We start from the raw sequence: 26344 nt of genomic DNA, 5'->3' as shown, positions 1-26344 counted from the left end.
GTCCACATGGATACATCACATATCATAGCAACAACACCACACATGACTCTGTTGCACATCATCAAGCTACCATGACTATCTACACATGTACCTAGAACAAAAGTATACCTGCCGACCTATCTGTCTGTCAGAACTAGTCTGGCTAACTACGGCTGTGCAAACTCTGGAAGGGTAGCTACGGCTACCAAGACCTTTCCAGATATGTACAGAATCCAAAAGGACAGCCTCCATGCATCTGCCTAAACATCTAATAAGTGGCGGAACCAACTCTGGGAGGTGTAGCTATGATGCTACAATCTTGCCAGAATACTAACTACTACTAGTAGTAGCACGTCAATCCTCCCTGACAAGAGGACTAGGTGAAACGGTGAGGAGCAAGTCAGGGTCGAGGGAAGAAGTCGGTGCAGGTAGAGACACACTCGGTGCAGCAGCGTCAGACTCGGGTGCGCTGATGGTGCTAAGAGGGTACTCAGAGGAAGTGTGCTCAGAGGGTGTGACGTCGGAAGCGACACGAAGGTACTTCAGGGGCCGAGAAGACACCTGGCGGGAGTCAAGTGCTAGAAGCTCTGAGTAAGTGACGCCAATCACTGAAAAGTCGGGGGTGCCATCGGGAGAAGGTGGAGCAGGGTCGGTAGCTGGAGAACCTGGTGGAGTGTGGGGAGTGTGCTCTGGATGTGGTGGGACTACAATGGAACTCAGAGTAGGAGCAACTTGAGAGGAAGGCTCGACGGCGACAAGAGACTCCTAGTCAATCGGGTACCCTACCCGGCCTGGAGAGGCGGAAGGTGAGCTGTTGATCTGAAGAGGGTTGAGGGCCATACACGGATGGGTGTAGTCCCTCAACACAGTGGACATCTCACTGTTCGCCCGCTCAAGCTAGGAACAGCGCCTCTGAACAGTGTCAACCTGATCTAATAGGTCCTGAACAAGCTGAGGTGCAGGTGGACGCTCGTACAGTGTGGAGGGACGCGATGATGCACGAGAGGAGGAACCCCTGATAACTCTAGGAGCTGGGTGGTCTGCACGAGCGGGTGGGATTGTCGGGTAAAGAGGTGGACGAGCGGCAGTCGAAGCTGGTGGTGGTAAAAATGTGGGAGGTAAAACAGGAGGACGTGGTGAAAGTGGAGGGAAAGTGGAAGTGGACGCAAAAGGCGAAGGAGCGACAATGGGCATAGGTGTAGACGAACTCCCTGCATCCTCTAGCTGATGAGGCCACTCGCCTCTGCCCACGTACTGAAGGAGAGGGTGGTAGGCGTGGAAAAGGTGTAAAGCGGCATCCCGTGCCGCACCCTGAAGTGCTGAAACAAAGTCGTAACATGCAACACTGTACCTAGAAGGGACATCTAAGCTCTCAGGAATGTGCACTGTGACTAAGTACCCCGTGGAACACGGGTCATGAAACACTGTGTAGTACGGTGCAATCAACACACCCAGAAGACCAAGAAGCTCAACCAAGAACATAGCAAAACCACCATACTCAGCATCCATACCAAACATCCTACCACTCGTCATCCTACATTAAGCAATTTAAGAATTTAGTTAGTTATAACACAATGTAAAATTAATTTTACCAAGGACAGTAAATAAATAAATAAACACATTTTTCTTGCATAATTGTGTGGTCTAAATTATTTAATCTTCACTTGACTTGAGTCATTTTTTTAAAGAAAACTTTTAGTTTATTTTAGGTAAGGAGGGAACCTATCTTTCCTAGGGCTCAGATGGTTTCTAATCAAGTACGTGACTGTTTCCTTAATGTTGCTCTAATACCATCTCTTCTGTGACGCCCCGTTACGTCCAACAGAGCCAGGCGTAATGGAAGCCGTCACTTTAGAGTTGCGCCAAGATCAGTTAAGGAGAACAGTATCATGTACAAGACGGAGCGGCTGCCATGAGTAGGCAAGCTTTTATTACATAGACACCTCAAGTGTCGACTAAGCCTAAGCGGCCATGACGATAGATCGTCACCTGCCTCTAGTACGAGCCTTTTCAACCAACCATGAAGGGCATCTACTCTTCATAGCCTTGATTGTCGACTTCCTCATAATCATACTCCACTTCAGTATAACCGAAGTCGTTAAAATGACCAGACTCATCATAAGTACCATTCTCTATCGCCTCGGAGTTCTCATAACTCTCTTGCTCTGAAAAACAACATAAGTGCAGCTGAGTACGTATAAAATACGTACTCCGCAAGTCGCCGGGAAAAGTGGATGTATGAGTTTTTCAAGAGGAAAAACTTCGTCGGCCACGGCTACCACCACCGAGCCATTATCTCAAAATACTATGTAGGTAAAAATATTTTCCCTTAACCCATTTTGTTGAAAACCAAATTTTATTCATAAAATCTACCGGCGATAGAGCGACGTGGGATCTTACATCCTGTGTTAGAGGAAAACCCACACGACGCACTTCCAATCCCGGAAGCTGGGAGTGATATCACATTTACTTTGATCAGAGGTGTACTGCTTTTCCCATAGCATCACATGGTACAAGTCGTCCATGCGCTACCCGTGCGCACGACTAGACCAAGGAACCAGAACTTTAACCAACCCGTACACTACCTTTGCTTTTCCACCTTGCCTTACTAAAGGCCCGCGGGTCGAGACCCCTGACCGGCGGTCCCGCCCTAGGGTGACTGTACCTACCCGGCTACAACCACCTTCTCACCCATGCAGAGGCAGCTACTTGGCATGGGTAGTCGGTTCAGCCCGTCCCATTTCAGGTCTATGGTCAATACGATTTGCGCCGCTTTTGAAGTAAGCGCCCGTTGGTTGTGTCCTAATGTGATACCCTATGTAAAGGAGCCCGCCATCCAAGCCAACCCTATCCGGATTGCCTTCACCAACATAAGCTCCCCTACCCACCAAATATTTATTTATAATGTAGCCCTGCCCGGGTCACAACTACTTAATACAGATACTTCACCTGATTTGGTCCAATTGCCAAATTAGTGGATCCACCTGATCCAAATCTCATTTCATTTATGAAAAATATTTATTTTTAATTCTTATGCAAAATTTTAGAAATGACCCATAGCCCAGAAAACAATTATCAAGACATGGTCAAGGAGATGACGACTTGCTGGGTAGCGCTTCGATCAACTCGGAACCACCAGACGTGGCTCCTACGGGTCCGAGATCGACTCCTGATAATTATTTCAGGAACGTGTTTATATTATTATTTATTTTCCTAATTAAAAATCTAACATACAGCAACACGGCCATGTTGAGCAAGCCACACGTAATTAACTAAGTGGTGATACGTCCTAGTGTTCCATTGAAAGATAAAATGCATTAAGCCATCCAAAACAGAGTAGCATGCATGTATGTCATCCAGTCCAGAGAGTGGTAAAAGAAATGATAAGTAAAAAGAACAGTAGCCCAGTACTGTACTACTAGTACTTCGCTGGTTAAGGCCCGTTTCTATCCAGAGAGACTACTTAACTTCTCGTTGTCCCACGAACAGAACCAGCCCACTCACCTCTCTCTCTCTCCCCTAAGAACAGAACACGGCCGCCGTCGCCTCGATCTGTCCCGTCCGGGCATCTCCGGCGACACGGCAGATACCTACAGATTCTCCTCGTTTCCCTCTACCATATCCCCCTATTTATTTGATCCGCCGCCGCCAAAAACGTCACCACCACTCAATCCTAGTGCCGCCTGATCCAGGTCCGGTGGGCTTGCCATCGGCTACAGCGGCAACGACGTCTCCATGCCTACATCTTCCTCCAGCAGAGCTGCACGCATGAGGCGTGCAACTACGGCCGTCAGGTGCGAGCGGCTTCACCGGCGCGGCTCCGGCAACATGGCCTCTACCAGCGCCCGGCTTGCCTTTGTCTACTGCTACTAGTGTAAGTGCCAGTCCAAATTCCTCTCTGTGCAGTGTTCTTGCTTCTACTACAAGTGTTTGTGCCGTGACTCCCCTTACTGCCATGCTTCTTGTTAATCTCAAGACCAAGGAATTAATCAAGCTTTACTCTTGTGGTGTGGACGTGGTCTGCAGATTTGCTCCATATTGTTTATCATTATTTTTGGCTCTACTATGCTATCCCTGCACTACTATGATTCTTTTTATTAAGCTCAAAACTAGGAATTAACCAGTGAATCCCCACTGTTAAAGGCTTACTACAAATCTATGGGTGGCAAGTTAATTGCTTGTGATGGTTAGGTGCTGCCACAAATTAAGTATTCCTACTGTGTGTGCGCGCACACTCCTCTCTGAACCCCACAAACAACCAAGTGAACAGCACCATTGATAGACTCAAATTATACTAAGGGAAACCGGAAAAAAATGAGTGAGATATTCTAGCAAGATTTCATTTGTGCAAAAGTTAAATGGGTTATTTTCCGGTACAGGGTATGTGCAAGTGAGACATACCATCTTGAGATTTATTTCTTAACAGAACATTAACCAACCAATGTTTACTGAAAATGACAGTGGTCAAGTAGCATACACAGATTGTCTGGCCCCAAAGCTACACATGCAATCTTAATAATGGGGTAATTTCTAAGATTTAATTCTTAGCATGTCAGATCTAATACAAGGTAGAGATGAACACACACATAGATTTTCTTTTACAGCTACACATGAATCACAAAACTGCAATGTCTTTGTTTTCCTCCATCTAGTTTATGTTTTTTTTCACTAACTATTGTTTCTCTTTTTACAGCAAGGTAAATAGATCAAGGTGAATAGATGCTTATGGACTGATTCAAACCGAGGTGGAGATAGATAAGAAAGCAAGCAAAAAGGGCTAACACAACAAGGTACTTGATTAGTACCTGGTGGCGCATGCAACCCAAAGAGCTTCACAGCAGGGGAGGATAGCAGTGTGGCAGAAGGTGAAAAGGCAAGGTGAAAAGGCAGAGGGGTTTCTCCAGCGGATGATTGTGTGTGGCCACAGTGAAAAGGATGGCTCCTATTTATAGTGGGGTGAATAGCTATGTCGGTTTGAAGAGGCATTACATCTGGCGTGCATGCGTGGTTAGTCTTGCATGCATGCCTCCACTTGTGTCTCTTGTGGGTTGTACTAGGGACAAGTGTAATTTGCTTGGCTGGCCATTAGTTGGCATTTACTTTGTGTGAAGGAAATGAGACAAGGGTCTATAAAATATAGGGAGGTTTGGAGAAGAATTGTTGTGCATGACTAAATGCTATTAGCTGTAATAAAAATAATCATTAAGTGTAGTTATTTCTATTATTTTAATTAATGTTTTGGAAACGCCATTGAAATTATCGTTATCTAATTTTATTACTATTTATTTATTTATTTATTTTACGGTTTTTACAATGACTGTTGTCACTCTCTAGCTGGTCGCTTCCCAGTCTTTTTCTAGCCTTCACCTGTACTAAGCGGGAATACTTATTGTGCATCCAATCCCTTAAACCCCAAAGTTATTCCATATGAGTCCACCATACCTACCTATATACGATACCTACCTGTCGTTCCAACTAAATTTGTATGTGCCAAACTCTAAACCTTCAAATAGATATCCTATTTTGTATGCTCGAATAGCTCATGTGTCAAGTAGGGCTGTCTGTATCTTCCATGTTAGGCGGGTTATTCTCAAGAGGAGTGGACTCCGCTCCTCACTCATGAGAAAATGGCTAGTCACCGGGATGCCCAGTCCCATGCTTTATGCAAATCAAATCAAAATAATTGCAAACAAAACTCCCCCTGGGACTCTTGTTAGTTGGAGGCACTCGTTGTTTCGAGCAAGCCATGGATTGATGCTTGTTGGTGGAGGAGGAGTATAAACTTTACCATTCTATTTGGGAACCGCCTATAATGTGTGTAGCATGGAAGATATCGCCATCTCTTGGTTGTTATGTTGACAATGAAAGTATACCGCTCAAAATATTATTCACCTCTATTTTAAAACCGAGCTCTGGCACCTCTACAAATCCATGTTTCCCTCTGCGAAGGGCCTATCTATTTACTTTTATGTTGAGTCATCATCCTCTTTTTAAAAAGCACCAGTTGGAGAGCACAACTGTCATTTGCATTCATTACTATTAGTTTACATTGAGTATGACTTGACTGGATCTCTTTTACCATGAATTACAATGTCTAGTCAGTCCTTGATCTTTAAAGGTGTTCTGCATTTATGTTTTGTGGTCTCACAAAGGGCTAGCGAGATACCATCTTGTTATATCATATTATGATTGTTTTGAGAAAGTGTTGTCATCCGAGATTTATTATTACTGCTCGCTAGTTGATTATGCCATTGATATGAGTAAACAAGAGACCTAAGCGTTATTGTGAATATGGTTAGTTTATAATCTTTGCTGAAAACTTGAATGTTGGCTTTACATATTTACAACAACAAAAGCAAACAGAGTTTGTAAAAGTTTCTCTTTATCACTTTCAGTTTGTCAACTGAATTGCTTGAGGACAAGCAAAGGTTTAAGCTTGGGGGAGTTGATACGTCTCCGTCATATCTACTTTTCCAAACACTTTTGCCCTTGTTTTGGACTCTAACTTGCATGATTTGAATGAAACTAACCCGCGCTGACTCTGTTTTCAGCAGAATTGCCATGGTGTTATTTATGTGCCGACACAAAAGTTCTCGGAATGACCTGAAACTTCATGGAACGTCTATTTGGAAATAATAAAAAATCCTTGCAAAAGATGAAGACCAGGGGGCCCACACCCTAGCCACGAGGGTGGGGGCGCGCCCCTACCTCATGGGCCCCCTGGAGCTCGTTCGACCTCAACTCCAACTCTATATATTTGTTTTCGGGGAGAAAAAATCAGAGAGAAGGATTCATCGCGTTTTATGATACGGAGCCGCCGCCAAGCCCTAAAACCTCTCGGGAGGGCTGATCTGGAGTCCATTCGGGGCTCCGGAGAGGGGGATTCATCGCCGTCGTCATCATCAACCATCCTCCATCACCAATTTCGTGATGATCACCGCCGTGCGTGAGTAATTCCATCGTAGGCTTGCTAGACGGTGATGGGTTGGATGAGATTTATCATGTAATCGAGTTAGTTTTGTTAGGGTTTGATCCCTAGTATCCATTATGATCTGAGATTGATGTTGCAATGACTTTGCTATGCCTAATGCTTGTCACTAGGGCCCGAGTGCCATCATTTCAGATCTGAACCTATTATGTTTTCATCAATATATGAGAGTTCTTGATCCTATCTTGCAAGTCTATAGTCACCTACTATGTGTTATGATCCGGTAACCCCGAAGTGACAATAATCGGGACCACTCCCGGTGATGACCGTAGTTTGAGGAGTTCATGTATTCACTATGTGTTAATGCTTTGGTCCGGTACTCTATTAAAAGGAGGCCTTAATATCACTTAGTTTCCATTAGGACCCCGTTGCCATGGGAGGATAGGACAAAAGATGGCATGCAAGTTCTTTTCCATAAGCACATATGACTATATTCGGAATATATGCCTACATTACATTGATGAATTGGAGCTAGTTCTGTGTCACCCTATGTTATGACTGTTACATGATGAACCGCATCCGGCATAATTCTCTATGACCGATCCATTGCCTACAAGCTTCCCATATATTGTTCTTTGCTTATTTACTTTTCCGTTGCTATTGTTACAATCACTACAAAATACCAAAAACATTACTTTTGTTATCATTACCTTTTGCTACCATTACCACTACTATCATATTACTTTTCTACTAAATACTTTGCTGTAGATATTAAGTTTCCAGGTGTGGTTGAATTGACAACTCAGCTGCTAATACTTGAGAATATTATTTGGCTCCCCTTGTGTCGAATCAATAAATTTGGGTTGAATACTCTACCCTCGAAAACTGTTGCGATCCCCTATACTTGTGGGTTATCACTCCTCATGATAATTAATGGAAACATCACATGGAGAATATTGACAACATCCAAAACAAAGCATATTTGGTTATATGTGATCATGGCATGAATTGCGCAAATCATGTAAAGGAAGCATGGAAATATCAGCAAATAAAAAACAAAAGCCAATGACCACCATCTCGTCATCTATGCCATAAGTGTAAATGGGATTTATGTTAGTGGGGCATGCATAGCTACTATGTTGAGATTGAAATGATGCAATATGGGAGATCTCACTCATAGCATATGACAAGTTCAATGGATTGTCAAGCATGATGTGACCAATAAAATTTTCACATGATATGCTATGGAGCATAGCATCACAACTAGGCAACTCGACATGCTCGTCATAATATTCATCATAAATAGGTAAGTCATGACATGAAGAATTCGCACTAGCATGAAGCATGGGAATAGGTGGATCAACATCATGCAAGCAATCATTGGTGAGATAGTCCACTAGTGGGACAAGAGAAGCTCCATCACCTATGTTACCTTTGGAGCATCGCTCATGTGTTGTAGGTGAGGTGTCGAAGACCAATTCATGGTCATGTTCATCTTGATGGAACCATGTGGGGTGCATCTTCTTCCAGCATGGCCATCGTCGTCTCCATGGAGGTGTGGACTCATCGAGGATAGGCATGTCGTCATGTAGGAGACCTAGCACCAAAGAAGAAAACACACTCGGAGTAAAATTTAGGTTGTTAGAAATCATAGTGGCCTCACATGCCGGGTCAACTACCTCACTCACTAAGTGTTGTGGCTCACTCACTCCCGGTATGATGCCCTCACTCATATGGTTGGTGGAATCACTCAAATGGCTCTCAACCTCACATAGGATGTGTGGCATGCTCTCATGTATGGGGCTAGTGGTGGTCACACTCATCCTCTAATAGGAAATGCACTCAATGTCATATATGGTGGTCGGAGAGATGTAGGTGCAAATATCTCCATGCTCAATCATGTCGTGGTCATAGCCGTGGATGAAGGCCGGAGATGGCACATCATCACTCTCCTCCAAGACCAAAGATAAAGTCTCATGTGCGGTCGCGTAGCTTGACTCAGAGTATGAGTCCAATATGGGCACCGTCTTCATGAAGTTGAAGAGGTTCATGCTCGTCGCCGTGGTCGAAGGGGATGGCCCTTGCTCGACCTTCTTGTCACCGTCTTGTTGTTGGAGGCCCATATGATGTGGCACCTCGTAGCTCGTCTCCATGACCGAAGGGAATTTCCCGTGCTCGGCCATCTTCCTTGAGGGGCTTCCGAAGATGGAAGTGTCGCCCTCGCTCGTAGGTGGTCGCCTTGTACTTGATGATGTCAATGTAGGCAAACTCATGGGAAGTAGGCGAAGATGCCTTAGGTCCGAAGGCGAAGATGCCTTGAGAACACTTGGCAAAGATGCCGAAGTGGTTAGTTTAGCCGTAGCTCCGTCTTGGTGGTGCTCGTCTCGCGGTATTCTCTTGTTCTCATGAATTTTGGACTTGGCATGAAGTAGTGCTTGTTGGGACTTGTAGGTAGGCGCATCTCGAGCATCTTCATGTTGATGGTGTCTTTGTCGTACTTGAGCTCAATGGCGTTTGTCGTCGCGCACATGTTGCTTGGAGGTGACTTTCCCTTCATGATGAGGTGGATCACGAACGTGATGGTGGTCGCCATGGAGATGTGGACGTGGACGACTTGCGCTTGCATCATTTTTGCGCTCCGAAGACTTGTGACTTGAACGTCGCCACCTTGAGGATGATGAAGGGGAAGAACGGTTGATCAACAAGGTCCGAATCTCCTCCATCCTTGCATCTTGCCCCTCCTTTTGTGCGGAAAGCTTGTTGTCGATGTAGTCCATTTTCCTTGCTTCGGAGTGACGAATGTCGATGGAGAGGTTCTCGAGGCGCTCTCTCAATCTTGATTGTGCGCCTTGTATTTGTGGTTGTAGATCAAAGATTGACGCTTTGGTGATGTAGTTGTTCACGTTGTCGTTGTTGTGGAAGACTGGAGATGAAATGCCTTGCCTATCCATCACTCCAAGAGAAAAATGTGTGTGGTAGAAAGAGAAGAACGAATACCAAATGTACCTTGACCGTAGTTGAAAGTGGATCAATGATCATTCCAATGTGGACAAGGAAATAGCACAATTGGTACCAATTCTTGTCGGTTTCTCACACCTACACAAATAAGGCTTATGGTGGAGCTCGGTGAGGATAGTGGCACAAAAATTTAATGCAAAATGTTAGCAAGAGTCAATAATGTTGAAAGATATTCACAAATTTGCAAGTGAAACAAGTAGATCAATAGCAATGAATGGCACACGGAAACGCACACATGGATAGATAAATGGGGTCATGCAACCAAGGATGAGCACAAAATGTGGAGTCCACGGAAAATGCTCATGTTGCACAACTCAAGAGAGACGCTAGCACGATTGCTCTATAGGCGGATACGACACTTGTGCACAACCTATAAGATGCAAAATGGATAAACTTTCTATCCCAAGTATGCTATATATGTATGATGTTCCGGTGCTATGATCCAAGATGATCGGATATGACAATCTTATATGCAATGTGGTATGATGCTATGGCACTTGCTTACAAGCTTCTTTGCTCTTTCTCTTTTGCTTAAAAGCTTATTCTTTTTTGTGTATGGCCACTTTTGCACAATGCACAAACCAAGATAGCAATTGTATATATACGAGACCAAACTTGAGGCACAAGAGATGATATGATGATACCAATATGATATGGTATGTATGCAATGGGAGGTGTAGATCACTAATGTGCACAAGTAACGTTGTCGGCAATACTCAAATGGCTAGTCCCGATAGGCAAGTGACGCAAAATAGGCTAGGGGTTAACAATGAAATGGCAAGGGGAATATACAATAGAGGGATACCACGATACCGAGATGATATGGAGGTTACCGTCCGTGTCGATGATGAGTGGCGGTGATCTTGATGGAGATACCAAGATGATGGAGACTCGTCCCTAAGTAGCCGAAACACCTTAGGAAACGGAAAAACCGCGAACTCAAAATCTCAAATGTCAAATGGTGGTAGCAGGAGCTCAATGGGATTGCGGAAATGGAGGGTAAGATGGTGGACTATACACCATGTCGGAGTTGGAAGCGCGATCCCTAAGTAGCCTAAACACCTTAGGAGACACAACTCACAACACAAACAAGGTCGAACAAAATTTGGTTATGTTGGGTGATGGAAGTGTATGGTAGGCAAGGTTATGCGGAAGTGGTGGTGGTGGTTGATGTAGAAGCAACCGTCCCTAAGTAGCCTAGACACCTTAGGAGACTCAAATCACTCCTCAAGCAACCACTAATGCGATGTGGAACAAAATTGGTTAGGTTGCGGAAGTCGGTGGTGGTGTACCGGATGATGTGGTGGAAGTCCTAGGCAAAAAGGCCAAAATTCACAAAATTTTATGGAGTCAAAAGATGTTGGTGGTATTTTCGTGGGAAGGGGGATGTCAAGAGCTTCAAAACGAGCTAAAGAACGTCAAAATCGGAGTTCGGATGAATTAGTTATGGCCGAAACAAAATTTGAGCAAAGTCAGGTTTTTACACGTAGCGGACATTCGGAAATGGACGGATGTCCGGTCGTCGGACGTCTGGCCGGGTCAGAAATCCGCTAATTTCAGCTCGGGTTAGGGGTTCCGGTCGTCCGCTAAGGTCGGACATCTGGTGGTTCTTGGGTGTCCGGACATCCGTTAAAATGACGGTCGTCCGGTGGGTCTGGGTCAACGCGAGATGCGAGTTTCGGGACGGGATTTTGGGCGGAATTTGGGGATTTTGGGGTCAAAATAGAGTGGATTTCATGGATGAAAGATGGGAAAACATGGGGAGATGCTAGATCCACTTGAAACCAAGCAAATCCACGGATCAAATCCAACAAAACTTTGTCAAACCAACAAATCACAAAAAAATTGGGGCTATTTTTGGTACGGATTTTCAAAATTGGGGAAACAAAATTAGGCTAGAAAACAACAAGGGGAGGCTCCGAAATCGTGATCAACGTGGCTCTGATACCAAGATGATGTAGGGTAGGAAACACGAGGAGGTAAACAAGGGGAGAATCACAAGGGGAACACAAGAGAACACTCAAACCAACAAGAATGATCACACATGGGCTAGATCCATGAACACAAAGGGAGATACAAGATACCAAGTCAACAACGGACGATACAAGAGGTAACCGGTCTTCTCCGTGAAGAGTTCTTGAAGTTCTTCTCCGCAAGAAGGTATTGAATCCAAAGGGATCTTCTCCAAAGAGGGGCCGCGGTCTCTCTCGTGGAGTAGATCCGATGTGGATGAGCAATGCTCTATCTCTAAAATGAGCTAAACCAATGCTAACCCTCAAATGGAGGAGGTGGACGAGTATATATAGTCTAGAGCCACGAAGAGGTAAGTGAGAGAGGGATACAAGGCCAAAGGCCAAACCGCGCACAGGCAGGTACCGGCCGTCCGGTGGCTCAGGAGGGACCGGTCGTCCGCTAGTCGCCGGACGTCCGCTCGTTGGGAGGTGTTGTAGCTGGCGTTGACTGTGCTTCAGGCGCCGGTCGTCCGGTGGAGGCCGGACGTCTGCTCGTTTGGCTCGGGTGCGGGATCACCAGTTGTCCGGTCCGGGCCGGTCGTCCGATGGGTCTTCAGGCGTCGGACGTCCCGTCCTAACCGGTCGTCCGGTGGCTGGAGCTTCTTCCGTATCTCTTCTTCTTGTTCCTCGCGCTATGGTGTCCTCGCCTTCTTGTCCATGGGCTTCCTCTTGGTTCCTGGTCATGCATAGCACACATGATTGAGGTAGTAGCCATGTCTCACATGTGGAAAGTGACGACTCAGAGAGGAGCGAGTTCATCTTGTGTCCAAAGGCATATAGTTGAGATCTCGTCTTATGTTCACTTAGGGCTTGGAGAGTAGTCAAAGTGTATATGGGGATGAACGTGGGTTGCTCCGCATCAAAAATGTTAAAACAAAGGTTGGGCCTTGCTGGAGGAGTTTTATTCAAAGCAAACTGTCAAGGGGGTCCCATAACCCCAACCGCGTAAGGAACGCAAAATCAAGGAACATAACACCGGTATGACGGAAACTAGGGCGGCAAGAGTGGAACAAAACACCAGGCAAAAGGCCGAGCCTTCCACCCTTTACCAAGTATATAGATGCATTAATTAAAATAAGAGATATTGTGATATCCCAACATATGCATGTTCCAAACATGGAACTTCAACTTCACCTGCAACTAACAACGCTATAAGAGGGGTTGAGCAAAAGCGGTAACATAGCCAAACAATGGTTTGCTAGGAAGGTGTGTTAGAGGCTTGCCATGGCAATATGGGAGGCATGATATAACAAGTGGTAGGTAGGGCGACATAGTGATAGAACGAACAACTAGCAAAGCAAAGATATAAGTGATATCGAGGGTATGGTCATCTTGCCTGCAATGTTCTCTGAGTTGTCGAAAGCTTGCTCCTCGTTAGCGTACTCAACAGGTTCCTCATTCACGTACTCGTCTCACGGCTCTACCCAAAGCAAGAACACAAGAAACGGAACAACAATCAATCATGGTGCAATGCACAAGCAACATGATGTTATACATGGCATGGAATGCAAGATATGATGTGCAATGCATATGGGTGCTCCAGAAGGGAAATAATGATCAAGGCATCAACTTGTCAAGACAAGTATGCCGATGGAAATATGGGGTGATTTCGGTCGAAATCGATATAAGGATCACTGGAAACGGATGCACGGTTTGCAAATGACTAGCAACACAAGAATGGTGCAAATCTGTGATTAACAGCATGATAGCACTTAGAATGCAACAAGAAACTAAGCTACTGCACTCCAACAAAGCAACAAAGCATATGGCATTGATGCACAAGAGATTCTTGACAAAACATGAACATTGAGCCATGGATAAATCACCTAAGAACAGGTTCAAACAAGCATGGCAAAAGTGCAAAAGATATCAGCTTCACAGACTTAGTGAAAATACTAACATGTCAAAAATAACATCAGGAAGCAATGTTTGGAGGAGCAAACGACATGCTACAAGAACATATCATGGAAAACAAAGGCATGGAATGCTTCTACTAACAACACTTGACAAAACGCCCTTAGTGAACATGAGCCAAAAAGGCAAAGAAAATATGATGGCACCCATGCAAACATAGCAAGTTTTATAAACAGATTTAGACTTGGTGAAATTCAGGACATGGCAGAAACAGATTCGTGATAGAAACTTTGCAAGCTCATGCCACTCACCACAAAGCATTACATGACAACACAAGCATACCAACAGTAATAAGACATGTTCAAGATGCTAGGCATGGCAAGAACAAGTTCATAGGGGACATCCATCACTAGAAACAACCATGGCAATATTGATTATCGTGTTAACAATCTGCGAGGAACATTATTTTGCAAACGTAGAGCATGGTAATGACAATCTAGAGCACTCCATAATTCCAACCAGAGGAATGAATGAATAGAGAATAATAATATGTTCAAAACATCCTTAATGAACTACCTCAAAATGTGCATGGATCTCATGGTAGCAACAAGTTTACATGGCATCAAAATAACAACAGGAAAAGGACTTAGCAAAATCACTAAGTGCCTGAAAACAACAACATTATGAAGCCTACTTTGCATGCTTGTGCTAGTCACCACATAGATCACAAAAATACAATACTTGCACCTCCTAAATATGGCAAGATGGAGCTCAAAACACATGTAGACCTCATTCTCATAGGATGCACACACAAAATGCAACAAAAAATGACAAAACTCCATGTTCTATTAAGAACCAGCAGTTAACACTTTATAGTACTTTTGCAACGATGCTAATGGCATAAATATGGGCAGTAACATGTATGAGAATGCCACTAACGTGAAAAGCTTAACAAGGCGAACATTTTGACATATCATATGTATGAATCGGAGTCACAGTCACCGAGATATAGCATGTCGAAGAGGTGCACAAAATATCAGGGATTCAGGACTTAGTGGAATTCTCACCCTCCCAGATCTAGGGTTTGACCCGGCACACGGATCGAGGTTCATCGGGGAGACGATCGGAGTGGTGAGGGACGGCGGATGGAGTTTCTTGGGGGGGGGGGGCGCCGACGACGGGGGAAGGCCGGATCCGGGGCGGCGCTCGCAATGCCGGCGACGAGGGGGCGGAGGAGGCGGCAACGTGATGCGGATCCGGGGCGGCGCTTGAGGGAGTCCAGGACTAAGGGGTCCTCGGGCATCTGGCCTGTTATCCATGGGTCGGACTGACGGGCTGTGAAGACATGAAGGCCGAAGACTGCACCGTGTCCAGATTGGACTCTACTTGGCGTGGAAGGCAAGATTGGCGACCGAAGATTCCTTCTTATGTAACCGACTCCATGTAAACCCTAGGTCCCCTCGGTGTCTATATAAACCGAAGGGGGTAGTCCGGAAAGGACAACACATATACTCATTACCATACCCACATAGGCTAGACTTCTAGGGTTTAGCCATTACGATCTCATGGTAGATCAACTCTTGTAACACTCATATTCATCAATATCAATCAAGCAGGACGTAGGGTATTACCTCCATAGAAAGGGCCCGAACCTGGGTAAACATCGTGTCCCCGTCTCCTGTTACCATCGATCCTAGACGCACAGTTCGGGACCCCATACCCGAGATCCGCCGGTTTTGACACCGACATTGGTGCTTTCATTGAGAGTTCCACGGTGCCGTCGACAGAAGGCTCGATGCCCCTTCGATCATCAGTAATGATGTTGTCCAGGGAGAAACCTTCCTCCCCGGACAGATCTTCGTATTCGGCGGCTTGGTACTGCGGGCCAACTCGCTTGCCATCTGGAGCAGATCGACAGCTATGCCCCTGGCTATCAGGTCAGATTTGGGAGCTTGAATTACATTGCAGACATCCGTGGAGACTTGATCTTCGACGGATTCGAGACCACGGCAACTGCTCCCTATCGCCCGGATGAACATGGCTTAAACCTGTCATCCGTCCGCATCCAGGAGATAGCTCCCGTAGCAGCTCCGGCCTCAAACCCGGAGCAGTTCAAGTCGTCCGACGACGGGAAGCTCAACCCCATCGCGGGTACTACTGATTCCACGGCGCTGGAGCCACACGCACATTCCACTTCGTATGGTATCTGCATCAACGGAACCCCGGACTCGCCTCCGATGTCGAGCTCCGAACTCTGCGAGCCCGCGTACACCGAACTCGATCGATTATCGATCTTGAAGTTCAGCACCGCAGATGTCTTCCAACACTCGCCCATGGGCGACATACTGAACTCGCTAAAAAACCTATCCCTAGCGGACGACCCGTCTCCGTACTATGTTCGGTTCGATCTTACGACGGACAACAGAGAATTTCATTTCCCACCCGCCGCCCACTTCATAGCCACTATTAAAGATGTAACCAACATACCCGATCCCCGCTCCGAAGACATCGACGGTGTGGACGACGATGAGGAGCAAGGCTAGAGCTTACTACCCGCTAGACATGGGATAAGCACTTCCTGGTATGACGTGTGTATGTTAGATACACCTTACGGCGCTCTCGACGATGAGAAGGAGGATCCAGTCGAGGATAAACCGCCTGGTACACAGCCCGGACACCGACGCTCTAGGCCTCATCGCCCAAGAGAGGACACTACCAGCACCAGAGAAGACGATAATCCAGACAACGAAGACCCTGTTGAGGTAGAATCCGAGCAGGAGGAACAAGAAGGCGGGCAAGACTGCCCTGACGAACAGGCCACATGCGGGGACTCGGAGGACAGCAACTATCCCCCCCCCCTCTCTGAGGAGGAGGAGATCCTTGGCAACGAGGATTTTACCGTGCCAAAGGAACCTCTCGAGCAGGAGCGCTTTAAACGCCGGCTTATAGCCACTACAAGGGGCTTAAGAAAGAAGTAGCTGCAGCTTCAAGCAAGCCAAGACTTACTCAATGATAGATGGACCGAGGTCTTGGCCACCGAAAAATACAGCCTTAGCAGCCCAGACAAAAGCCACCCCAAGAGTAGGTGGCTCCCTCAATACGAGGGCAGGGCGATGGAGCCGATACCACCATCGAACAATGCGGAGGGCCGACCATAGTTCGGCCCAGACAAAGCAGCAGCCCAAGCAAAGCACCATACCAACCCATTCGGCCGTCAAAACAAAACAGCTCGGAGGAACACTCGCGATATCAAACAAGACACGGAGGGTAAAGCAGGGCACACAAGATCGATGTGCAGATCATGAAGATATACCCCGACCGACGATGATGGTCGCCTATTCGGACACTACAGAGATGAACACGCCTGATCTGAGCACCTTAAATGGAGCCCGCCGGAGGTGCTTCATAGTGTGGCCCAACATAGAGGATCCGCACACCCCCTCTGCTTCATGGACGAAGTAATGGAACATGAATTTCCAAACGGGTTTAAAGCCATTAACATCGAATCATACGATGGGACAACAGACCCCGCGGTATGGATCGAGGATTACCTCCTCCATATTCACATGGGGCGCGGAGACGACCTCCACGCCATTAAATACCTACCTCTCAAGCTTAAAGGGTCAGCTCGTTACTGGCTAAATAGTTTGCCAGAAAATTCTATTGGCAACTGGGAAGATTTGGAAGACGCCTTTCGAGACAACTTCCAGGGAACATATGTCCAGCCATTATGCGCCGATGACTTAAGTCACATTGTCCAGGAGCCCGGTGAGTCAGCTAGGGAGCTCTGGACCAGGTTCTTAGTCAAAGAGAACCAAATTGTCGACTGTCTGGACGCAGAATCCCTCGCGGCCTTCAAACATAGCGTCCGGGGTGAATGGCTCGTGCGTCACCTCGGCCAGGAAGGACCCAAATCCATGACATCCCTCACCGCTCTAATGAACCGCTTCTACACGGGAGAAGACAACTGGCTTGCTCGCAAAAGCAATGACGCCAACGGCCCGGGCACTTCCGGAATCCGAGATGGCAACGGCAAGCCACGACGAACCGAACACAACAGTCATAGTAACATATGCGACATAGCGGTGAACGCTGGATTTCACAATCCAAAGCCTGGTCAATGGAACAAGCCACTAAAGGCAAACCAGGATGGACCATCCACCCTTGACAGTATATTGGACCGACCTTGTCAGATTTACGGTCACCCTGATAGGCCAGCTAATCATACCAACCGTAACTGCTGGGTCCTCAAGCAGGCAGGCAAGCTTAACGCTGATCACAAGGGGAGGAGGCCACCGGGTGACAAAGACGACGGATCGGCTCGCCAGCAGAACACCAGGGGCCAGAAAAAGTTCCCCTCCGACGTTCGACCACTCCCGGAACGCAAATAGTAGTTCGGCTTCCGCCACCCACCTACTGTACTGGCGAAATTTGCACCACACGCACATCACTATGCACTCAAGATACCATGGGCATCGGCGGAAGCACAATACGGACAACCCTACAAGCATTCCCGTAACGTTTTTATATGTTTTTTTCATTTTTTCTGTATCATCTTTAAAGAACAGGTGACCAACTGGACAACATCTACAGCGGACTCTATCGGAGTTCGGATCCATACACTCACCTAAGGGGTTACTTCCGTGAAGGACCCCCCTCCTCGAGGATGGGCTACGTAGACGTGCGACAGGAGGTCCAAAATTACTTTTTGTAGACCGCACTCTCAATTCCGAGCCTGTACTATGCCCTCTTTCCTCTGATCCCGACCCCGAGCACGTCAAATAGCTGGGTACGCGGTTTCTTCTTATATATCAATGGCACATCGCTCCGTTCTCAGTAAGTCTCATCCGAGCCGATTTTTCGTACTCTTTCAAACAATAAGTACGGCCTTAACGGGTGCTCTGGAGATACACCTCGGCATACCTTGCCAGGGGCTCGGCATGGGAATGAATGAGCTGCCAGTAAAAGTCCGAACAACTCTATAGCATACTTCAGCGTCGCAAGTATGTTCTTATATGCATCAGCTCCGAATCATTGTCTTGGGTCAATAGTTGGTTGCCTGGCTCCTGTGTTTGCTACCCTACGTTCTGCTCTATCGGCTAGGGTAGTAAAGAGAGAACTACTGCGATTGTGCCATGGCCTAGACCGGATGAGCACCTTAGTAGAGAAAGCCGAAAACTGACTGTCATAATGCGACGAGAGTTGGTCAACCACTTGATGACTTATTGGAATCTTTAGCGATTCTCTGTGTAATACGAGGGATCTTTTTCACATCAGATATGTACTGCACTACACCGCATACACACCAGGGGCTATGTCATAGCCCCACCATAAAACTCCTATGTTTAAGTGAAAGTGTTAATGCCTTATAGTCTGATTGCCTGGTTCGACGCATTATCACCTCCTTCATGGACCAAGACGTTGGATAAAGAGTGACTAAATGCTATTCCGAACACCCCCTTACTTCCTACGAGGGGGCTGAAGCCGACGGCTGGAAAACTTTCAGATTATATTAAAACGACCGCACAGGAGGAATTCAAGCTTTTTGAGCAAAACATAAATAGATTAACTATGAAGTTGTCTTTTACAATCATCATACACCTCACTCGAACATTATGTTCTTCGAGCATTGGCCCTCAATCAAGCGGGCGGCCTCCAGGACGTCTTCAAAATAATACTCTGGTTTCGGACGGTCCTCGCCTTTGGGCGGACCCTTCGTCGCGATATCGATGGCCTTCACCTTCCCCCAGAATGTCTTGACTCGGGCAAGGGCCATTCGTGCACCTTCAATGCACGCCGATCGCTTCACAGCATCAATTCGCGACACTGGATCGACAAGCTTCTGCACCAAACCGAAATAGCTATTCAGCGCAGGCTCGATCGGCCATAGCCGGACTATGACATCCTTCATGGAAGCGCCAGATACCCTATGAAGTTCAGCCCATTGGGACATCTGTTCATTGAGCAGCAGCGGGCGCTTTGACACACCAAACTGTGACCAAAAAAGCTTCTCCGTTGCATATCCAGCTCGTGCTTGGTAATACCGCGCTGCATCGGAAGAACTCTTTGGCAAGTCCAAATACTCATCCGGAGAACTCCACACTTGGTTCAGCTGAGCATAGTCCGGGTCACCGAACTTAGTCTGCAGCAGAAAAGGCTTTCCAGCCAATATTTCTTTCGTCTGCCGAACCTCCTCACGGAGTGCTCTGGACTCTGATCGCGCTTCTCTTGCCTCCTGTCGGGCCTTGTCCAGTTCAGCCGTTAAGGCTTTATTCTCCTTCTCAAGAAATTCGCAGTGGCCAGTAGCATTCTCCAAAGCGAGTGTCATCGTGGATATCTTCTCCTCGCCCAGGCATCGCGCAACTTGTTTGGCCTTCAGTTCAACCGATGCTCCTTTAGCAGCAGCATCACTAAACCGGGCCTGCTCCTTGGCCCGGATTAGCTCTGCCCGAAGAGCCTCCATAGCGGCAGCACCATCTGCATTTCATGCACATTTCATATAAAGCTCTTTCCGCGTCAAGCACACTGATGTAAAGAATGCTCGAAATACATACCTTGCGAGTCGTCAAGACGCCTGTTGATCAACGCAACGTCATCCTCCGCAATATCTAGCTTTCGCTGCAGTTCGGCCACTTCCATATTCTGGGCAGCCACAGGAGGGGAAGCAACCTGTATTTCAAATTATACTAAGGTTAATACCTGAGCATATCTCTTTGAGCCTCCGATCGCTTCCTTCGGAAGACAATCCGAGTCTCAGGGGCTACTGCGTATACAGCAGGTACATTCTGTCAATAAAATTCAATTGACAAAGCCACCTCACAAACCTCAAAACCTCTTAGAAGGCTTGTGAAGGCCTCGTTCAATCCACTCTTCGTGGATAGAACCCTTTCGACCACCGTAACCATCAAGGAATGGTGCTCTTCTAAAATGGATGCTTGTCGTAGCATGTCCATCAGCATTTCCGGCGCTCCTGGGTCTTCGAGCACCACTGCCGGAGTACGACATTCCTGTGAAGGAACCCGCTTGCTTGCCTCCAGAACCGTCTCCGGCTGTAAACCGAACGGTTCGGGGACACCAGTCTCGATCCCGGAACCCCGAGTGATGGAGGCACCGCCTTCGGGTGCCCTTCGAGACGATACCTCGGTATCATCTCCCCTGTTGGGCGATGAGGCCGGAGGAGGCGTGTCACTCTCCATCATCTCCGGAAGAAGATCTCCCGAGGAGGAGGACGGTTGAGAAACACCAGGCGTTAACCTACATGGATGAAACTACGATCACTTCACTAGTGGGAAAAGAACGAGGTACGTTTAAAGTGCCCCAGCTTCACTTACAGCTTGCCTCGAGGTTCGTCCTCGTCATCAAGCTCTACGGCAGCCTCACTCGCCGGGCCCAAGACGCTTGGCGATGGCGTTTTTCCTCTCTTGGAAGGCTTCCCCTCCTGATCTTTGGAAGCAGCCCTCTTCTTGCCATGGAGGACTCCCTCTGCACCCTTGCCCTTGGGCAAAAGGATTTCGGTTTCCCCGAATGCAGCTACTTGGTACGGTGCTGGAATCAGCATTCTCGTCAGCAGGGTGGTCGCAGGATCTTCAGGAAGAGGCGCCGGACACCAGATTAGCACCGCTTTCTTTGTCCAGTCCTGAATAGGGACAGGTTGTTCAATATCTCGTTAAAAGATGCTCGAATGGAAGGTGCTCAAGTACTTACCGAAGTAGCTGGACGATTGCAGTCAAGGCCAACGTCTTCGGTAGTGTCCGGCCATTGCCCTCGTTCCCCAAAATACAATTTCCACATTCCTTTGTGCGTAGCACTGAAGAAGTGCTGTAGGGTCCACCGCCCTTCTGGTTTAAACTCCCACATACGAAGAGGCCGCCGCTGACATGGCAGGATCCGGCGGACCAGCATTACTTGAACGACGTTCACAAGATCGATGCCCTTCTTGGTAAGGCTTCGGATGTGACTTTGCAGAGTCTTCACTTCATCGACGAATCCCCAGTCCAATCCCTTATTGACCCATGACGCGAGCTGAGTTGGAGGGCCAGGTCGGAATGCAGGTGTGGCCGCCCACTTGGGGCCCCGCAGCTCGTTGATATAGAACCACCCCTGCTGCCATAGGTCGAAAGATTTGGCAAAAGATCCTTCGGGCCAAACCGCGCCGGCCAGCTTGCCTATTATGACGCTGCCGCACTCTGCCTGCTCCTCCTCTGCCACCTACGGCCTCACATCAAAGGTCTTGAGCCACAAACTGAAGTGCGGAAGAGTCCATAGTAAGGCCTCACATGTGACGATAAATGTCGAGATGAGGAGAATAGAGTCCGGGGCTAGATCGTGAAAATCTATCCCATAGTAGAACATGAGCCCCCGGATGAAGGGGTTAAGCACGAACCCTAGCCCGTGAAGGAAGTGGGATACAAATAATACCCTCTCGCCAGATCTGGGGTTCGGTATGACTTGCCCTTGTGCCGGAAGCCGATGAAAGATTTCCGGGGTCAGATACCTCGCTATGTGGAGCTTCGCAATATCCTCCTCTGTGACATAAGAAGCCACCCACCGGCCCTGACGGTTGGATCCGGACATGACTGAGGCTGGTGGCGATTGGAACCCGAGGGTTGGAACTTGGGGTGGCCGGGGTTGATGAAGGAGCAAGCGCAAGGGAAGAAGAGGAGATTGGATCTCTATATAAAGGTCCCGAATACTAGGTGTTTCCCCCTGGGTCTCTAAACTTACCTATCGCCAAGGAGTTGTGCCCAGGGGACGGTTGGGTTACCTATGCCTGCATTAATGAAAATCCCATAAATAAAGGGACACGATCTCTGCCTTGACGAGATGTACCAGTAAAACCGCACCCCGAGTCATGGGGCGGCTCGCTAGCCGACGGTTGGAAATAGCAACCGGGAAGGCATGATATGATGTCATGAACAGTTATCAACAAGTTGGGCTCGTGGGGTATTATATTCTCTGCCATTACATACACAGGTCTGATATACTTACTTCGTCCGAAGACTATTCTGGAGTTTGGAAGGAGGGAACCCGCCTTGCAATGCCGAAGACAAATCTAAGCGTCGGACTCCTCGTCATTGAAGCCAGGTTCAAAGGTTACTGAGGGAGTCTAGGACTAAGGGGTCCTTGGGCGTCTGGCCTATTATCCATGGACCGGACTGATGGGCTGTGAAGACATGAAGGCCGAAGACTGCACCGTGTCCGGATTGGACTCTACTTGGTGTGGAAGGCAAGCTTGGCGACCGAAGATTCCTTCTTATGTAACCGACTCCATGTAAACCCTAGATCCCCTCGGTGTCTATATAAACCGAAGGGGGTAGTCCGGAAAGGACAACACATATACTCATTACCATACCCACATAGGCTAGACTTCTAGGGTTTAGCCATTACGATCTCGTGGTAGATCAACTCTTGTAACACTCATATTCATCAATATCAATCAAGCAGGACGTAGGGTATTACCTCCATAGAGAGGGCCCGAACATGGGTAAACATCGTGTCCCCCGTCTCCTGTTACCATCGATCCTAGACGCATAGTTCGGGACCCCTACCCGAGATCCGCCGGTTTTGACACCGACAGCGCTCTCCGGCGACTTGCCGGCGAGGGGCGACGACGGGAGGCGCGGCTTCGTCAGCGGGAGGTGATGTCTACTACACAACCTTCTTCTTGTAGACGTTGTTGGGCCTCCAAGTGCAGAGGTTTGTAGGACAGTAGCAAATTTCCCTCAAGTGGATGACCTAAGGTTTATCAATCCGTAGGAGGCGTAGGATGAAGATGGTCTCTCTCAAGCAACCCTGCAACCAAATAACAAAGAGTCTCTTGTGTCCCCAACACACCCAATACAATGGTAAATTGTATAGGTGCACTAGTTCGGCGAAGAGATGGTGATACAAGTGGTATATGGATAGTAGATAATAGTTTTTGTAATCTGAAAATATAAAAACAGCAAGGTAACGAATGATAAAAGTGAGCGTAAACGGTATTGCAATGCGTTGAAACAAGGACTAGGGTTCATATTTTCGCTAGTGCAAGTTCCCTCAACAATAATAGCATAATTGGATCACATAAATATCCCTCAACATGCAACAAAGAGTCACTCCAAAGTCACTAATAGCGGAGAACAAACGAAGAGATTATGGTAGGGTACGAAACCACCTCAAAGTTATTCTTTCCAATCAATCCGTTGGGCTATTCCTATAAGTGTCACAAACAGCCCTAGAGTTTGTACTAGAATAATACCTTAAGACACAAATAAACCAAAACCCTAATGTCACCTAGATACTCCAATGTCACCTCAAGTATCCATGGGTATGATTATACGATATGCATCACACAATCTCAGATTCATCTATTCAACCAACACACAGAACCTCAAAGAGTGCGCCAAAGTTTCTACCGGAGAATCATGACGAAAACGTGTGCCAACCCCTATGCATAGGTTCATGGGTGGAACCCGCAAGTTGGTCACCAAAACATACATCAAGTGAATCACGTGATATCCCATTGTCACCACAGATACGCACGGCAAGACATACATCAAGTGTTCTCAAATCTTTAAAGACTCAATCCGATAAGATAACTTCAAAGGGGAAACTCAATCCATTACAAGAGAGTAGAGGGGGGAAGAAACATCATAGGATCCAAATATAATAGCAAAGCTCGCGATACATCAAGATCATATCACCTCAAGAACACGAGAGAGAGAGAGAGATCAAACACATAGCTACTGGTACATACCCTCAGCCCCGAGGGAGAACTACTCCCTCCTCGTCATGGAGAGCACCAGGATGATGAAGATGGCCACCGGAGAAGGATTCCCCCTCCGGCAGGGTGCCGGAACGGGTCTAGATTGGTTTTTGGTTGCTACGGAGGCTTCTGGCGGCGAAACTCCCGATCTAACCTCTGTTCTGGAAGTTTTAGGGTACGTGAGTATATATGGGTGCAGGAAGTACATCGGTGGAGCTTCGGGGGCCCCACGAGGCAGGGGCACACCCTGTTGGGGGGCGCCCCCCACCCTCGTGAGCACCTCCCTTGGCTCCTGACGTGGGGTCCAAGTCCATCCGGTAGCTTTCCTTCCAAAAATAACTTCTCCAGTTGATTTCGTTCCGTTTCGACTCTGTTTGATATTCCTTTTCTTCGAAACACTGAAATAGGCAAAAAACAACAATTCTAGGCTGGGCCTCCGGTTAATAGGTTAGTCCCAAAAATATTATAAAAGTGGATAATAAAGCCCAATATTGCCCAAAACAGTAGATAACATAGCATGGAGCAATCAAAAATTATAGATACGTTGGAAACGTATCAAGCATCCCCAAGCTTAACTCCTGCTCGTCCTCGAGTAGGTAAATGATAAAAACAGAATTTTTGATGCGGAGTGCTACTTGGCATAATTTCAATGTAATTCTTCTTAATTGTGGTATGAATATTCAGATCCGAATGATTCAAGACTAAAGTTCATATTGACATAAAAATGATAATACTTCAAGCATACTAACTAAGCAATTATGTCTTCTCAAAATAACATGGCCAAAGAAATTTCATCCCTACAAAATCATATAGTTTATTCATGCTCCATTTTCGTCACACAAGAATGCTCTCATCATGCATAACCCCGATGACAAGCCAAGCAATTGTTTCATACTTTAGTAATCTCAAACCTATAAACTTTCACGCAATACATGAGCACGAGCCATGGACATAGCACTATGGGTGGAATAGAATATGATGATGGGGGTTATGTGGAGAAGACAAAAAAGGAGGAAGTCTCACATCAACGAGGCTAATCAATGGGCTATGGAGATGCCCACCGATTGATGTTAATGCTAGGAGTAGGGATTGCCATGCAACGGATGCACTAGAGCTATAAATGTATGAAAGCTCAACAAAAGAAACTAAGTGGATGTGCATCCAACTTGCTTGCTCACGAAGACCTAGGGCACTTGAGGAGGACCATTGTTGGAATATACAAGCCAAGTTCTATAATGAAAAATTCCCACTAGTATATGAAAGTGAAAAAGAAGAGACTCTCTATCATGAAGATTATGGTGCTACTTTGAAGCACAAGTGTGGCAAAGGATAGTAGCATTGTCCCTTCTCTCTTTCTCTCTCATTTTTTGGGCCTTCTCTTTTTTATGGCCTTTCTCTTTTTTTATTCCTCACTTGGGACAATGCTCTAGAAAATGATGATCCTCACACTTCTATTTATTTACAACTCAATGATTACAACTCGATACTAGAACAAAGTATGACTCTATATGAATGCCTCCGGCGGTGTACCGGGATATGCAATGGACCAAGAGCGACATGTATGAAAGAATTATGAATGGTGGCTTTGCCACAAATACGATGTCAACTACATGATCATGCTAAGTAATATGACAATGATGAATGTGTCATGATAAACGGAATGGTGGAAAGTTGCATGGCAATATATCTCGGTATGGCTATGGAAATGCCATAATAGGTAGGTATGGTGGCTGTTTTGAGGAAGATATAAGGAGGTTTATGTGTGAAAGAGCGTATCATATCACGGGGTTTGGATGCACCGGCGAAGTT

At 46.8% G+C, this 26344-nt stretch overlaps 1 long non-coding RNA gene across 1 annotated transcript; it reads left to right on the top strand.

The window, feature by feature from the left end:
* Positions 1-3423: 3423 nt before the first annotated feature.
* Positions 3424-5229, top strand: LOC123188269 (uncharacterized). Its single transcript, XR_006494469.1, has 2 exons — positions 3424-3853; positions 4673-5229. It is a non-coding gene; the product is annotated as an uncharacterized lncRNA (long non-coding RNA).
* The last annotated feature ends 21115 nt before the right edge of the window (positions 5230-26344 follow it).

The sequence above is a fragment of the Triticum aestivum genome, chromosome 2A (genome assembly GCF_018294505.1).
Source record: "Triticum aestivum cultivar Chinese Spring chromosome 2A, IWGSC CS RefSeq v2.1, whole genome shotgun sequence".
Taxonomy (NCBI): Eukaryota; Viridiplantae; Streptophyta; class Magnoliopsida; order Poales; family Poaceae; genus Triticum; species Triticum aestivum.
Note: the sequence above shows the minus strand (reverse complement) of the source record. Positions and strands in the feature narration are given on the sequence as shown.